At 37.4% G+C, this 14729-nt stretch overlaps 1 protein-coding gene across 1 annotated transcript in view; it reads left to right on the top strand.

Annotated features, from left to right (window-relative positions):
- LOC309623497 (uncharacterized protein) overlaps window positions 1-2857 on the top strand; it is a gene marked incomplete at its 5' end in the record, with an annotated part of 114962 nt that extends 112105 nt beyond the window's left edge. The window contains one exon of the mRNA XM_082380443.1: window positions 1987-2857. The remainder of the gene's footprint in view (window positions 1-1986) is intronic.
- Window positions 2858-14729: the final 11872 nt, after the last annotated feature.

Genomic DNA, 14729 nt, shown 5'->3' with positions numbered 1-14729 from the left:
TTTTCAAATACAGTATTACTCTTTTATTTTATAAAGAGGTCTTTCAAATCAGTAAGTAAAGAAGAACAGGTGAAAAGACCAGCAGAAAAGAAAACCAAGAAAATTTACAAAATGTGTATCTGAATATTCAACATAAGTAATATTCAGAAACTACAGACTTACAGAAGAGGAAATTCTATCTATATACAATTAAATAAACTCAAATAGGCAAAGAAACAGCTTGAAGATCTTATGTAGAACTGGTGAGGGTGCAGGGAAGAACATTCCCTTATAAAATGATGGCATGTTGGCACAATATTTCTGAGAAGAACAATTGGAAAATGCATGTCAAAAGTTTAAAAATTAAACAATATTCTTTGACGCAGCATCTCCTTTCTTACGAAATTATTGCAAAGAAATTATCAGACAACCGTATAGGGATATGGATGCAAAATTTTATTACTTATGGAAATAAAAAGTAAAAACAAAATAGACCTTTTTAGCAGGGAATGTTACAGAGACAATGCACTGAAGGAAAAATGTCAACAATTAAGGAAACTTTTATATCTTAATTACTGATGGGTATTAATGGATTTTCTTCCAAACACTCAAAAACAAAAGAATAAAAATAACAATTATTATGATCACCAGATGGCAGCGTGGCTCTTTTTTCAAATGGAGCACTTTGCCATTGGTTCCAAGTTGTCACTCCAGAAGTTCACAACTTTCTTAGCCAACCAAGATTTGTAGTGTTAGTATTGAAATCAAAACTGAGAGTTATAAGGGAACAAGAACTTACCTAGTTCTGACTCCTCATATCCTTTCCATGCCTGACTTGCAGGAATCCCCTTTATAGTATCACTCACTATGGTTAACTCAAGCACATTAGAACACTTCCTACTGAAGCTGCCCACTGAGATGTTAGGGAAGTTTGTACTTTAAAGTTCTTCTTTAAATGAAAATATACCCCCAGTGAGCCAAGTCAGCTCTGGTTTCTGGCACCTCAGGGAACTCTCCCCTTCAGAATCTGGAAATATTTGAAGATAGCTAGCACTGTTTTCCCACATTTAATCTTATTATTTTTTCCAGGTGGAAGAGTTCCCAGTTTTCTGCTTTTCTCATGTTTCTGTGTTGCTTTAGTTTTCTCTTTGTATTCTGCTGTCATTCCCACATTTTCCAGGCAACCATGTAGCTAGTGCTTAGAGCATGGGTCTTTGGAATCCTGACACCAATGCTTCCTACTTGTATATGCTTGGGCATATACACTCTGTCTTTCAGATTTTTCAACTGTGAATTAGGAAAATAATAGAACCTATGACCTCATAGGTTGGTGGTGAGGATAAATAGGACAATTTGTGAAAAGTAAACAGCACGATGCCTGGCACACAAGAAGTGCTCAATTTGTGTTAGCTAGAACTAAACTTCTGTTTTCTGTAAAATAATACTCAGCTCATAAGTTATCATGGGAATCTAATGAGAATGTCAGTTAACTGCCTAACACAGCATCTGGTGCTCAGTAAACATGACACAGGAGAGCCGGTGTACAGGGGTGCCTAAGGCCTCCCTGACTCAAGACTAATGAAAACATAAATGATGGCAAGAGTGGTGGTTTGGTTTTTTGTTTCTTTGTTTTGTGAGACTTTATTTTTTTAAGGTAGTTTTATATTTGAAGTGAAATGAAAAGGAAGGCAGAGAAATTTCTCATAGACTCCCCTGTCCGCACACATGCACAGCCTCCCCCATTATCAACATTTCCCATCAGAGGGGCAACCGACATTGAACATCATAATCACTCCAAATCCATAGTTTACATTACGGTTCACTCTTGGTGTTGCACTTTCTGTCTACTATAATATTCCTCCTCCCTAAAGAACGTCCTTAACATTTTTCTAGCACATTCTGCTGGTAGTGAATTCTCTCAACTTTTATTTGTCTCGTAGAGTCTTTGTTTTACCTTTCAAGTAGTCCTGTTTCTGACTAAAAACCTATGTGTGATTTTTTTTTCAGATCTGGCCATAGGCAATTACAAAGTCTTTCTGGACCTGAAACATAGACTGCCAGATATTTCTCCAGCAAAGATGGGTTTATTCAGGATCAGCAGAGAATTGCAGTTCGGGATCTGCAACCATGGCGAGCCACATGCAAGTCCCCACACAGCAAAAGAAGAAAAGGGGAAAAGGAAGTTGGGAGGGCTGCAGTTAACAAAGAGTCCATGGCTTTTCTTTGGCTGAGTCCTTTCCTGGAAAGGAGAGGAGAGTTCTTGCTCTTGGGCTCTGCAGTGGTGCTGGGTGTGAGAGCTCCCCTTTCTGGTCTCCCAACTCTATTTAATGGAGGTTTCTGTTTATTAATTTTGTATAGCTTTATCTGGCTGCCCTCCCCACACCAGACTTGGAGCACAGCCTGTGCATTGCAGTCTCTGAAAGGAATTGCAGTCAATGACGCAGGCGCACCCCCCCCACCCCCGGCCACCTATGCTCGTATGTATATCTGCATTCCTAGTTCAAGTGCCTCTGGAGGCCTCTTCACTGGGGCTCTTGGCAGAAGCCTTCATCAGACACTTCTGCCGAAACCGCTTTGTTGGGAAGAGGGGAGGGAACCTTGAAGCCATGTTCTCCGCACTGACTCAGCACTCAGTACTTTTCCAAGTCTAGCCTACTCTCCCTGCCCCTGGCTTCCAGGTCCATGAAATTGCAGGAGCTTTCTGATCAGGGCTCCCTCAGCAGTGAGACAAGCCCCACATCTGTGCTAATCCACTTAACCCTTAACTGACACACCATTCCTTGAGGGAAAATGGAATGGAGGAGTCAGTGCTTTCTCCTGTTTAGCCTCTTGCTTATACTATGACAGTAAGTGATTAAAAACTTGTCTGTTATTTTCATTTTGCCTTGTTGTCTTAACTGGATACTCCAACACCTGGCAGCTCAGCTGTCTCTAGCTCATCTGAGCTCCTGACACCTTGACTTCGAAGATATTTTTATCGTGACTAGAATTCTGGGTTGACAGTTTTGAGATTCAGAACTTTAAAGATGTCATACCATTGTCTTCCAGTTATGACACGTATTTCTTATCTTTATTCCTCTGATTTAATGTCTTTATTGTCTTGATGTCTTCAAGATTTTCTCTTTATCATTGATTGTCAGCAGTTCAAAAATGATGAGTTTAGATTTGTGGGTGGAGTTATTTGGTTGGTTATTTGGGGGTTTTGTTGTCTATATTGCTCATTATTTATTCTACCTGAGGTTTTCCAGACATGGACCTTTGGCTTGATATTTTTCATTGTTTTTGGAAAATTCTTAGTCATTATCTCTTCAAATATTACTTCTACCTTGTTCTCTACTTTCTTCTGCCTGTAGGACTCCAGTTACATTTATGTTTGCCTGTTTGTCAAAATGAAAAATCATCTAATGACTGCTGGATTTATTGTGCCAATAATTTGTTTTAATTCTTATATATACATTCATGGGTAAAAAGACACTCTAGTGTGCCTTTCTTATCCTGTCTTCATCTGGTTTTGTTATCAAGTTAAACTAACTTCACAGAATAAATTAAGATGTAGTTCCCTCCTTTTTCATATTCAGAGATTTTGTAAAGGATTGGAATTAACTCTTTTTGAAACTGTTGGAGAATTGCCTATATAACTGCTGTACTTGTGTTTCCTATAAGAGAAGATAATAACTATTTTTGCAGTTTCATTTATTGTTATAGGACTATTTAGGTTTTTTATTCTTGATATATTTTAGTAAGTTATATTTTCTCAGGAACAGTCATTTCATCTAAGCTGTTGAATTATCAATATAAATTATTTGATGGTACTCTCTTACTATATTTTAATCTATACTGGATTGGTAGTTATGTATTTTTAAAATTCTCTTTTGGCTTTCTTGATTCTCTCCATTTTACCTTTGTTTTCTAAATCAATCATTTTTATTAGTTTCCTTTGTTTTCATAATCTACTCTTAGAGCCCTCCCACTGCTTTATCAGGAATAATTTTGTTGTATGTTTCTTACCTTCTTTATTTGGACTCACTATTATTCTGCAGACTCCATTCCTAATATAATAAGCCATAAGTATAAATTAAAATATACAAAACCAAAAAGTTTTTGATACATGATTTATTTACAATCATTAATTCATTTATATATCAATTGGCATGATTTCTTCTTTGACCCATGGGTTATTTATAAACGTGCCTTTAATTTGCAAACATATTAGGGATTAAAGTCACGTTTCTTGTTACTAACTTCTAATTGTGTTGTGGTCAATAAACATGATCTGTAATGATGCCTCGTCTTTGAAATTTGTGAAGATGAGCTTATGACCTAGTTAGTACAGAATCAATTTTTGTAAATGTGTTTTATAGCCTTGAGAAGAATGTGTGTTCTTTAACTGCTAGATACAGATGTCTATATATCTATATTAGCTCAAGATAAGATTACTCGTGTGATTCTAATCTCCTTGACTTGTCGATAATGGGAAGATATGTTTAACTATTCCATTCTGACAGTGGGTTTCTTAGTTTCTCTCTGTGATTCTATTATTTTGTGTGTTATCAACTTTAAAGCTCTTTTATTAGGTACATATATGTTTGGAAGTGATGTATCTTCCTAAAGAATTAAATTCTTTGTCATTTCGTACTTACTCCCCTATGCCTAATGATGTGTTTCATCTTAAAACATTTTCATAATGTAAAATAGTCACACCAGTTATTTGGTTTAGGTTACTTTTTTACTGACATATTTTTCCATTCTTCTATTTTCAAAACTTCTATGGTCATATGTTTTGGGTGTTGTGGCTATTGTAAATAGCATGAAGTTCAAGTTTTAAAAAATCTAATCTGACCATTCATGTCTTACTAATTGTAAGTTTAATACACTGGCCTTTTAGTATTTTTTTTTTATATTTGACATATTTACCATTTAACCATTTTACGTTTTAATTGATAGTAGTACCATTTAAAATATTTCCCCCCCCTTTTTTTTATTGCATCAGTTTATTTTCTTATTCCACTTCTCTCTCTGATTTGTAAATTATGCTCTCTAATCTTTGTCTGGTTACACTTGAAATCTTAGCATGCATTCTTTTTTTTTAATTTTTTTTAACATCTTTTATTGGAGTATAATTACTTTACAATGGTGTGTTAGTTTCTGCTGTATAACAAAGTGAATCAGTTATACATATACATACATCCCCATATCTCCTCCCTCTTACATCTCCCTCCCTCCCACCCCCCCTATCCCACCCCTCTAGTTGGACACAAAGCACCAAGCTGATCTCCCTGTGCTATGCAGCTGCTTCCCACTAGCTATCTATTTTATATTTGGTAGTGTACATATGTCCATGCCACTCTCTCACTTCGTCCCAGCTTCCCCTTCCCCTTTCCCATGTCCTCAAGTCCATTCTCTACGTCTGTGTCTTTATTCCTGTCCTGCCCCTAGGTTCTTCAGAACCTTTTTTTTTTTTTTTAGATTCCATATATATGTGTTAGCATATTGTATTTGTTTTTCTCTTTCTGACTTACTTCACTCTGTATGACAGTCTCTAGGTCCATCCACCTCACTGCAAATAACTCAATCTCGTCTCTTTTTATGGCTGAGTAATATTCCATTGTATATATGTGCCACATCTTCTTTATCCATTCATCTGTCAGTGGACACTCAGGTTGCTTCCATGTCCTGGCTATTGTAAATAGAGCTGCAATGAACATTGTGGTACATGACTCTTTTTGAATTATGGTTTTCTCAGGGTATATGCCCAGTAGTGGGATTGCTAAGTCGTATGGTTGTCCTATTTTTAGTTTTTTGAGGAACCTCCATACTGTTCTCCATAGTGGCTGTATCAATTTACGTTCCCACCAACAGTGCAAGAGGGTTCCCTTTTCTCCACACCCTCTCCAGCATTTATTGTTTGCAGATTTGTTGATGATGGTCATTCTGACTGGTGTGAGGTGATACCTCATTGTAGTTTTGATTTGCATTTCTCTAATGATTAGTGATGTTGAACATCCTTTCATGTGTTTGTTGGCAATCTGTATATCTTCTTTGGAGAAATGTCTATTTAGGTCTTCTGCCCATTTTTGGATTGGGTTTTTGTTTTTTTGATATTGAGCTTCATGAGCTGCTTGTATATTTCGGAGATTAATCCTTTGTCTGTTGCTTCATTTGCAAATATTTTCTCCCATTCTGAGGGCTGTCTTTTCATCTTGTTTATGGTTTCCTTTGCTGTGGAAAACTAGCGTGCATTCTTAAGTCATTGAATTTTAAACAATAATTTGACATTCCTCCCTTCCCTTTCCATTCTGTAGACTGTTTTAGTCTCTTATATTTAGATGTTACTACCACTATTATATAAAAATCTTTGTTAGTTGTTTCTACATATTCACCAATTTATTGTTTTCATAGACCATACATCCTTCTAGGATCATTTCCCATCTCCTTAAAGTGCAATTTCCACATTATCTATGGATTTAGAGAATTCCACATCTCTTTAAAGTCCTTTTACATTCCTAGTTGTAATACTTATAAATATTCTTTCTAAGTTCACCAATTACCTTAGTAGTGCCAAAGCCAGTGGACATTCACCAATTACCTTAGTAGCACCAAAACCAATGGACAGTGTCTTTATATGTTGCTTCATCTTTATTAGGTATTTGACACTTATACTTCCTTAAAGATCCATCATTGGATTTTGTATGTCAGCTCTCACTTACTTTCATCTATCATTTTTAGTCACTGTTTAGTTTCATGTAATGCTTCTGATGCTTCATATGCTTCCCCAAAATCATGTTTTATACAGCTCTATCCTAGGCTCTCTTTTTCTTCATGGAACAAATACTTAAGTATAATATGCAGCCCCTGATGAAATTTTTAAAATGAAAAGCTTTGAATAACATGTTAATAAATCAGAAACAATATGCTTAGTCTAGGTCTCTTTGATAAGGTCCAAACATACATCTTAAGTATGTACTGCACATCTCCAATCAGATTAATGAAAGCCACCAGAGATCCAAATTTTCTACAGCTGAACTCATTTTCCACCAAACTCTGCTTTTATTCCTCAGCTCAGTGTACCATACCTTTACCCATCTAACTGAATAATCCAGAATCTTGAGAATTATCCTACATTCTCTCTCAAGTCCAGGGTGATAAATAAATAAATTATCTTCAGTCATCACTATACAGTGTCTCAAACTTCCTGTTCCCACTGCCTCTGACTTCTTTCTGGGATTACAGCATGCTCTCCTTACTCACCAGCCTGTTGCCACAGTGGCCACTGAATACGTGTGCCTTCCACGCTGCATCCCAGGCAATCTTCTCAAAACTTAAGTTTTTCAATGGCTCCTACTGCCTAACAGAGGTGAAGTTTGGTTTGGATCTCTTGATAATTGACATATTACTTTAGTTACCAACATTTAAAAATTATATTTTACTTACCTTCTGGATTTGAGTGTCTCTTGATAACCCGGATGGCCTGGCAACACTGAGCCTACATTGCTACATGGCAACATTTGGCTGGACTGATTAGCAGCTGCCCAAATTTCACTGAGTTTGCATGTCACTTAACAGTTGGTCTCTGACTTAAAGATTAAAACCAAAACTCTGTGACTTAGAACATAAAGTACTTTGTAATATTGATGCTTCCTAACTTTCTGTTACTGCTCACACGGTTTCACATACTTTCTTTTGGCTCCAGCCAAAAAGTACCAATCATTTTTTGTATAAACATGCCACGATGTTGGATACATATGTGCCTTCAAACTTGCTGTTTCTTCTGTCTAGAATGCCCTTCACTCTTGTCTCCATCTAGTGAATTACTACTCCATTTTAAAAATTCAAGTCAAGAGTCATTTTTTCTGGACGACTTTCTCACACGTGGTCCATTGCATGCACAACTTTTCCTCTGTTCCCCTGCAGTACCTTGCACATATCTATTTTATAAAGTGTGAGGCATACCCCTGCATGGCCATTGTTGATTTGGGTGACTGTCTACACTCTTTAGATTCTTTTCATAAGTAGGGAGGGAAGAAGGAGCAAAAAGGGTAGGCTTTATTTGTAATTATGTTTCGAGCCCTGAGTTTGCTCAGTTCTTAACACTTGGTTAGTGCTCAATAACGTTGTCAAATGAATGAGTTTTCACTGATTTAGGAATTCTCGGAGTTTAATGGTGAAGATGGGGAAAATGTAGATATAAGTGGAAGATAACAGAGAGGAGAGAGGAATACATAACAGAGGAAAGGAAGTGGGAGGAAGATGGAGAGAGCAAGGGAGCAAAGCAGGTGATATAGTCATGGGCCCATCGCCATGCGTTCTGTTCTCTCAAGTTTTTCTGTAGTGTTTTAAGATAAAAATAAATTCTGAAACTTCCTTCTTTCTCCTATTTTTGATCCAGCTACTACTGTTTTAACACTGCAACCGAAATTGCTATCCTGGGGTACTTCCTTTGCATAAAGATGACTGACAAACAGAAAGGCATTCTTTGTTTGCAATAACTAAACAAAATAATAATATAGCCAGAACTGTTTGATTTCCTAGAAAATGACAATGAGTGTATGTAAAAGTAGTCACAAATACTTACATAGAAACTACTATCATTCTTCTAAATCCCTTTATGTATATATCTCAAATAGTATTCACATACACCCTATAGAGTCTCATACTATTAATATCATCATTTTTATCTTACAGATGATGAAACTGAAGCAAAGAGAGGTTAAGTAAGTTGTCCAAGGATCACAGCTAATAGCTGGAGTAGCCTGTGGATAAAAGCAGGCTGTCTGGTTTGAGGTCAGTGTTCTCAACCACTAAATCACACTGCTCATCAATGAACATGAGTTGAAAAAACATAACTTAGCAGGTCCAAAAATTCAGGAGTTAAATGAAAATGAGAATTACAGATATAAAATTAAATAAAAACTGAAGTGTTGGAAGAAATGGAGAGAATAACATAATGGGATATTTACAGACATACTGACAAAGTGTGTATGGAAGACACAGAAATATCTGCAGCTACGAGATGATCCCTCTCCCCTTCATGCCCATGTCCACCACCATGTCCACCACCTTCCCCTTGACCACTCCCATTCAGAGGCTAGTCTCCTGCCTCCACCAGTTTTAATTATTACACTCTTACTGCTCAGAGCGAGACTGACATGTAACTTCATCCCAACCGCTTTCTGAGCTGAACATTGTGGTGATTTCTCCCAGCTACTACTTTCTGGGAGTCCAGTTGTAGTTGAATTGGCTCATATTTTAAGAGCTCAATCTGTGTCAGCATGACTGAGAGCCCCTGTCCCCCACCTTCCCATCAGTAGCTGGACAATCACCATCTGATCAGATCTGCTGAATATATTGCAATTAAGATCTCTTTGTATTGTGTTATTATCCACGGTATTGAAACTTTAATTTCACAGCAGTTCACAGAATTAGAAAAGTAACTATATGTGCTCATAAGAAATGACAGTCCCGACTGATAGGCCTGGCCGAAATAATTTCTTCAACTCCCTGATGGTCACCATTACTGCTTGATTCAGGGGCTGGTCAAGGATCCTTAGTATAAGTGCACCCTCCCCAGAAAGTTCAGTATCCAAAAGCTCCATACTTAGAGGAATTTATGAAAAAGGCTGCTTTTCCCAAGTCATCATATAGGAGTCATTGAGCTTATTTTGTCCCCAGATAAGGACAGCATTGACCCTCTGCTGGGAGCTGTTCTCAGGTTCCTGAAATTGAAGGATTGCAGGTTTCTGAGCTGAGCTTAGAGACTCAGGGAGATAACTCAACAACCAGCCACTTCCCAGGCAGACTCTCTGGACCTAAATGGCTGGACCCTCCCAGAAAGAAATGCAAAAAGAGAAGCAGGTCCTCCCACCTCCACAGGAGGAAGAAAGGAGTGGCTTGGATTTTGGTGCCTAGAACAGAAAACCTCCAGCAGCTACTGCTGCCAAACACACTGTACTCAGGCCCAGACTGTTAATGGCCAGGACAGCCCCGAAGCACCTTCCAGTGCTGGGCTCAGGGGCTCACTGATATCCTCCTGGTAAGGTACTAAGCTGCAGTGAGAGAGCCCTGGGAAAAGATCAGGAGGGGCATGGGATGGTTTGTGTCTTTAGTTTGGGGTTTCAATTTGATACACAGAAGTCTAAGGACACTTAGAGATAATAGGGTGGGGACAACATGTTTCTTCTGGGTTCTCTCCAAGCACAATGAAGAAAACCAGCCCATTCAAACAAAATGCCAGAGACATTCACTTACTTATAAACATTACAGGCCTGTAACAGGTACGGATGTTGCTTAAACAGTTTCCATTCAGTAAAATTGTTCTCATCTGACCCAAAAGGGAAAAAGCCCCCAATCATTAGGGTCCCCATCTCTACAAAATCCAGCCTTCAGTTGCTGGAAGCAGAGGGGCTTGCCCATCCCACACTCCATGAGAGGAACCAGGGAGAAGAGCATGGGTGAGTGTAAACCCAATCAAAATTCTAGCTGGGTTTTTTCTCGTGCTGGTTCCTAATTTTATGTAAAAATGCAAAAGATGTAGAAAAGCCAAAACAATTTTGAAAAAGAAGTTGGAAGATTTACATCACTTGACTTCAAGGCATAATTTGGGATGGTTCATAGACCTCACTGGAAAACCATAACCATAAACCTAAAAAAAAATAACATAGCAGAATATCCTCACAGCCTTGAGATAGAGAAAGATTTCTTGGACAGAACACGAGAAGCGTGACCCATAAGAGGAAAATTATTCAGTTAGGCTTTATCAGAATTAGAGATGTCTGCTAATCAAAACACCATTTAAAAATTAAAAGACAAGCCACAAAACAAGGCTGAGAGACAGTATTTGTAAAACACATATCAGCAAAGAACTTGCACGAGACTATATAGAGAATACCTAGAAATCAACAAAAAACCCCAATTTTTTTTTAACATCTTTATTGGAGTATAATTCCTTTATAGTTGTGTGTTAGTTTCTGCTGTATAACAAAATGAATCAGCTATACATATACATATATCCCCATATCTCCTCACTCTTGCATCTCCCTCCCACCCTCCCTATCCCACCCCTCTAGGTGGTCACAAAGCACGGAGCTGATCTCCCTGTGCTATGAAGCTGCTTCCCACTAGCTAGCTATTTTGCATTTTGTAGTGTATATATGTCCATGCCACTCTCTCACTTCGTCCCAGCTTACCCTTCCCCCTTCCCGTGTCCTCAAGTCCATTCGCTACATCTCCGTCTTTATTCCTGTCCTGCCCCTAGGTTCTTCATGACCATTTTTTTGTTTTGTTTTTTTAGATTCCATGTATATGTGTTAGCATATGGTATTTGTTTTTCTCTTTCTGACTTACTTTACTCTGTATGACAGACTCTAGGTCCATCCACCTCACTACAAATAACTCAGTTTCGTTTCTTTTTATGGCTAAGTAATATTCCATTGTATATACGTGCCACATCTTCTTTATCCATTCATCTGTCAATGGACACTCAGGTTGCTTCCATGTCCTGGCTATTGTAAATAGAGCTGCAATGAACATTGTGGTACATGACTCTTTTTGAATTATGGTTTTCTCAGGGTATATGCCCAGTAGTGGGATTGCTAAGTCGTATGGTTGTCCTATTTTTAGTTTTTTGAGGAACCTCCATACTGTTCTCCATAGTGGCTGTATCAATTTACATTCCCACTAACAGTGTAAGGGGGTTCCCTTTTCTCCACACCCTCTCCAGCATTTATTGTTTGCAGATTTGTTGATGATGGCCATTCTGACTGGTGTGAGGTGATACCTCATTGTAGTTTTGATTTGCATTTCTCTAATGATTAGTGATGTTGAGCATCCTTTCATGCGTTTGTTGGCAATGTGTATATCTTCTTTGGAGAAATGTCTATTTAGGTCTTCTGCCCATTTTTGGATTGGGTTTTTGTTTTTTTGATATTGAGCTGCATGAGCTGCTTGTATATTTTGCAGATTAATCCTTTGTCCGTTGCTTCATTTGCAAATATTTTCTCCCATTCTGAGGGTGGTCTTTTTGTCTTGTTTATGGTTTCCTTTGCTCTGCAAAAACTTTTAAGTTTCATTAGGTCCCATTTGTTTATTTTTGATTTTATTTCCATTTCTCTAGGAGGTGGGTCAAAAAGGATCTTGCTGTGATTTATGTCATAGAGTATTCTGCCTATGTTTTCCTCTAAGAGTTTGATAGTGTCTGGCCTTACATTTAGGTCTTTAATCCATTGTGAGTTTATTTTTGTGTATGGTGTTAAGGAGTGTTCTAATTTCATTCTTTTACATGTAGCTGTCCAGTTTTCCCAGCACCACTTATTGAAGAGGCTGTCTTTTCTCCATTGTATATTCTTGCCTCTTTTATCAAAAATAAGTTGACCATATGTGCGTGGGTTTATCTCTGGGCTTTCTATCCTGTTCCATTGGTCTGTATTTCTGTTTTTGTGCCAGTACCATACTGTCTTGATTACTGTAAGTTTGTAGTATAGTCTGAAGTCAGGGAGCCTGATTCCTCCAGCTCTGTTTTTCTTTCTCAAGATTGCTTTGGCTATTCGGGGTCTTTTGTGTTTCTATACAAATTGTGAAATTTTTTGTTCTAGTTCTGTGAAAAATGCCATTGGTAGTTTGATAGGGATTGCATTGAATCTGTAGATTGCTTTGTGTAGTATAGTCCTTTTCACAATGTTGAATCTTCCAATCCAAGAACATGGTATATCTCTCCGTCTGTTTGTATCACCTTTAATTTCTGTCATCAGTGTCTTATAGTTTTCTGCATACAGGTCTTTTGTCTCCTTAAGTAGGTTTATTCCTAGATATTTTATTCTTTTTGTTGCAATGGTAAATGGGAGTGTTTCCTTAATTTCTCTTTCTGATCTTTCGTTGTTAATGTATAGGAATGCAAGAGATTTCTGTGCATTAATTTTGTATCCTGCCACTTTACCAAATTAATTGATTAGCTCTAGTAGTTTTCTGGTAGCATCTTTAGGATTCTCTATGTATAGTATCATGTCATCTGCAAACAGTGACAGCTTTAATTCATCTTTTCCAATTTGTATTCCTTTTATTTCTTTTTCTTCTCTGATTGCTGTGGCTAAAACTTCCAAAACTATGTTGAATAATAGTGGTGAGAGTGGACAACCTTGTCTTGTTCCTGATTTTAGAGGAAATGGTTTCAGCTTTTCACCATTGAGAACGATGTTGGCTGTGGGTTTGTCATATGTGGCCATTATTATGTTGAGGAAAGTTCCCTCTATGCCTACTTTCTGCAGAGTTTTTATCATAAATGGGTGTTGAATTTTGTCAAAAGCTTCTTCTGCATCTATTGAGATGATCATATGGTTTTCTCCTTCAATTTGTTAATATGGTGTATCACATTGATTGATTTGTGTATGTTGAAGAAAATTTTCATTCCTGGGATAAACCCCACTTGATCATAGTATATGATCCTTTTAATGTGTTGTTGGATTCTGTTTGCTAGTATTTTGTTGAGGATTTTTGCATCTATGTTCATCAGTGATATTGACCTGTAGTTTTCCTTCTTTGTGACATCATTGTCTGGTTTTGGTATCAGAGTGATGGTGGCCTCGTAGAATGAGTTTGGGAGTGTTTCTCCCTCTGCTATATTTTGGAAGAGTTTGAGAAGGATAGGTGTTAGCTCTTCTCTAAATGTTTGATAGAATTCACCTGTGAAGCCGTCTGGTCCTGGGCTTTTGTTTGTTGGAAGATTTTAAATCACAGTTTCAATTTCAGTGCTTGTGATTGGTCTGTTTATATTTTCTATTTCTTCCTGGTTCAGTCTCAGGAAGTTGTGCTTTTTTAAGAATTTGTCCATTTCTTTCAGGTTGTCCATTTTATTGGCATATAGTTGCTTGTAGTAATCTCTCATGATCCTTTGTATCTCTGCAGTGTCAGTTGTTACTCCTCCTTTTTCATTTCTAATTCTATTGATTTGAGTCTTCTCCCTTCTTTTCTTGATGAGTCTGGCTAATGGTTTATCAATTTTGTTTATCTTCTCAGAGAACCAGCTTTTAGTTTTATTGATCTTTGCTTTCATTTCCTTCATTTCTTTTTCATTTATTTCTGATCTGATCTTTATGATTTCTTTCCTTCTGCTAACTTTGGGGTTTTTTTGTTCTTCTTTCTCTAATTGCTTTAGGTGTAAGGTTACGTTGTTTATTTGAGGTGTTTCTTGTTTCTTGAGGTAGGATTGTATTGCTATAAACTCCCCTCTTAGAACTGCTTTTGCTGCATCCCATAGGTTTTGGGTCACTGTGTTTTCATTGTCATTTGTTTCTAGGTGTTTTTTGATTTCCTCTTTGATTTCTTCAGTGATCTCTTGATTATTTAGTAGTGTACGGTTTAGCCTCCATGTGTTTGTATTTTTTACAGGTTTTTTTCCTGTAATTGATACCTAGTCTCATAACGTTGTGGTTGGAAAAGATACTTGATACGATTTCAATTTTCTTAAATTTACCAAGGCTTGATTTGTGACCCAAGATATGATCTATCCTGGAGAATGTTCCATGAGCACTTGAGAAGAAAGTGTATTCTGTTGTTTTTGGATGGAATGTCCTATAAATATCAATTAAGTCCATCTTGTTTAATGTATCATTTAAAGCTTGTGTTTCCTTATTTATTTTCATTTTGGATGATCTGTCCATTGGTGAAAGTGGGGTGTTAAAGTCCCCTAATATGATTATGTTACTGTCCATTTCCCCTTTTATGGCTGTTAGCTTTTGCCTTATGTATTGAGGTGCTCCTAT

Source organism: Balaenoptera borealis, assembly GCF_965194805.1.
Source record: "Balaenoptera borealis genome assembly, chromosome: 2".
NCBI lineage: Eukaryota > Metazoa > Chordata > Mammalia > Artiodactyla > Balaenopteridae > Balaenoptera > Balaenoptera borealis.
Note: the sequence above shows the minus strand (reverse complement) of the source record. Positions and strands in the feature narration are given on the sequence as shown.